This window comes from Triticum dicoccoides, chromosome 1A, assembly GCF_002162155.2.
Source record: "Triticum dicoccoides isolate Atlit2015 ecotype Zavitan chromosome 1A, WEW_v2.0, whole genome shotgun sequence".
Classification (NCBI taxonomy): domain Eukaryota; kingdom Viridiplantae; phylum Streptophyta; class Magnoliopsida; order Poales; family Poaceae; genus Triticum; species Triticum dicoccoides.
Genome location: NC_041380.1, coordinates 241,654,685 through 241,657,238, shown reverse-complemented (window position 1 = coordinate 241,657,238; position 2,554 = coordinate 241,654,685).

Below are 2,554 nucleotides of genomic sequence, written 5' to 3'. Positions count from 1 at the left end.
GACAGATGTCCTAGTGTGAGGACTTAGTCGTGGGGCCAACGCATCTATGCGGTAGCTTGAAGGGGTTGATCGGAATCGAGAGACGCAACACGCAAGACAAAGATTTAGACATCTTCGGGCCCCAGGAAACATCATCCGGTAACAACCCTACATGTTGTTTGTGGCTATGTCTCATTATCATCATGAGGGAGTCACCGTAACTCCGGCTCTCCTAGTTGTGTCTAGACTTAATCATTATTTCACTTGTCCCTCTTGGGGTGCCCTGCCCCTCCTTATATATGTTAAAGGGTCGGGTTACATGTAGAGTCCAACTCGGACTTAAGACTTAACTATTCCGACTTTTCTCCATGGGCTTCTCTCCATGGGCTTCTTAACGTTTCGGGCTTCTTAACTGTTGATTTACAATCTGGCTTACCATCTGGCTTAACTGTCCGGCTTAACTGTCTGACCTAACTGTTCGGCTTAACTGTCTGACTTAACTGTCTGCTTAACTATCTGGCTTATATGACTGTGTCTGCCGGGTTACATGACTGTGTCTGCCGGGTTACATGACTGTGTTTGCCGGGTTACATGACTGTGTCTGCCGGGTCACCAATGTAACATCAAGTCCCGGCCGGGTCATATCTCCGGCCGGGTCATACCGCGGGGATATCCCCGATGATATGTGTTGTGATACGCTCTGTTTGCAGAACATCTATGCTCTGTGCACAGAATAACAACATATATATACTTGTAACATGACATGATTGCAATACCAAATTAAACATCCAATTATGTTATATAACAAATACCATAAACATTGCAAGGTTTAAATTCAAAGATGACAATGCCCAAATTCAAACATTGCAAACATCGTCATTTCTATGAAGGGACCATCCGCTGACAAGTCATGTATGGGTTTGACACAATGACTTCCAATTGCTCTGCCATATGCTCTTCCAGAACAAAGTTTAGCTTTTTTGGAGCCTCTTCCATTCTACAGTACCTGCCGGCTCTGATCAACATACCATTCATCTTTCCTAATTAAATGCGTGTTCAACCTCAGTACCCTCAGGACCTTTGCTCTGGCAAGAAATAACCTGGCGAGTATAATCTCCAGTAAGGTCCCTTGGTAGGAGTTCAAAGTGATATTCGAGAGATGCAGATCCAGGCATTCGCTGTGATTGTCATTATGAACATTATCCACCTCCGGGCCTATTATTATCTGCAAAATAAGAGAACGTGTTAGTGCCTACATGTAGTTTTGAACACTACCACACGCCTATTTTGTTTGCAGGATTTGTAAAATGCACCAACGTGCCATCTTCGATTTGACATGATTAACATGGGCATTTGATTACAGTCTAGAAACATGTAGCCTTCTTCACAAGAGGTTGGGTTGGATGAAAAATTCCCTTAGAAAACTAGTACAGATGAATCCAAAGGAGAAATGCTTATGGATTGTAACCATATGAATCAAGCAACCAATATGTGGTGGGGGTGTATGTCCTGAAATCCTCCAAAATTCCCTCAGAGATCGTAGTACATTGTCATTGTAAACTTGGGAAAAGGTGCAAAAAATTGAACTCCCTTAGAGCATCTCCATCCGCACCCCCAACAGGCCCTCCCCAGGCATTTTTTGCCATGCCGACGCCAAAAAATCAGCCTAGTCGGGCCCCCAGTAGCCCGTTTTTCGCCGGCTTGGGACCAAACTGACGTCGGCGGACCCAGGCCGAACCCGGCGCGCTGAGGGGCCCCTGGGGGCACTGGGGCGAACGGTTTTAGCGAGAAAGAGCCGCGGGCCAGCCGCATCAGCAAGACGATGCCTCGTCTTCCCTCAGCACGCCTTGATTTCCCGCGGGGAATCAATGGCAAGGCTGCCGCCGGTCAGCCTTCCATTGATTCCTCACGGGCCGACGTGTCACGGGCGGCGCGACGACGCCTCCCCTCCCGCCACGCATACACACGACGCGGGCTATAAAGACCCCCCTGGCCGTTGGCCACACCAGCCCGAGCCCAAACCAGCCGCCGCCGAGCTCTCCTCTCTCCTGTCTGCGCCATCGAGCTCTATCTCCCCCGTCCTCCCCTTCCCTCGTTCCCTCTCCAACGATGGCCGAACGCTTCCCCAGCGATACCATGGCGGCCAACGGCTTCGGCCGTCGCTCGCTTCAGTCGTCGGAGGCCTGGCTTCTGTTCGAGGCCAACATCCCAGCGCCGCCGGACATATGCGCCGGGCCAACGGGGTGGAGGCTAAGCAATGGCGGCATCCCCATCCCCCCGGTGCCGGACGTCGACGCGCGCCTCGACGTCTTCGCCGCCGAGGTCGACCGCATGCGGTCGTCCCTGACTGAGGAGCAGTACGCCCTCCCCCAGTACGTCGCCGACAACCATGCGGTGTGGACGGAGTATTTCCAGCGGCAGCAGGCACAACGGCTACCGTCCACGAACGGGGCGTCGGTGGTGGGGGCATCAAGAACAGCGACGGCCGCCGCCTCTGGTGGGGCGTCCCCGGCCGCACACTGCACGGGGTGCTGAAGTAACTCGAGGGCGGCAACAACCCGCCGCTGGCATACCC